The sequence below is a fragment of the Octopus bimaculoides genome, chromosome 4, assembly GCF_001194135.2.
Source record: "Octopus bimaculoides isolate UCB-OBI-ISO-001 chromosome 4, ASM119413v2, whole genome shotgun sequence".
NCBI lineage: Eukaryota > Metazoa > Mollusca > Cephalopoda > Octopoda > Octopodidae > Octopus > Octopus bimaculoides.
The window spans coordinates 135,824,255-135,824,977 of NC_068984.1; positions in this window are offsets into that span (position 1 = coordinate 135,824,255).

Genomic DNA, 723 nt, shown 5'->3' on the forward strand with positions numbered 1-723 from the left:
ATATATGATTACCAGCCACATGGTTCTAGGTTCAGTCCCACTGCGTGGCACCTTGGGCAAGTGTCTTCTCCTGTAGCTTCGGGCCGACGAAAGCTTTGTGAGTGGATTTGGTAGACAGAAACTGAAAGAAACCCGTCGTATATACGTATACATATATGTATGTGTGTGTGTGTGTATGTTTGAGTGTCTGTGTTTGTCCCCCCCCCCAACATCCTCGACAACCTATGCTGTTGTGTTTACGTCCCCGTAACTTAGCGTTTCGCAAAAATGGCTGATAGAATGAGTAGTAGGCTTACAAAGTATAAGTCCTGGTGTCGATTTGCTCGACTAAAAGTAGTGCTCCACCAAGGCCACAGTCAAAGATGACTGAAACAAGTAAAAGAGTGAAAGAGTAAAGAGTACATATATATATATATATAAACACAACCCGCACGCGCGCATTCTTTTATTCACTTATTTCTTTCAATCGATTGACTGCGGTCATGCTGGAGAAACGCCTTTAGTCGAACAATTCGATCCCAGGATTTATTTTTTGAAAGCGTAGTACTTATTGTATCGGTGTCTCTTGCTGAACTGCTAAGTTACGTGGACATACACACACCAACATCGGTGTCAAGCGACGGTGGGGTAACAAACACAAGCACATACATACACACACACACACACACACACACACACACACACATATATATATATATATATATATATATATATATATATATA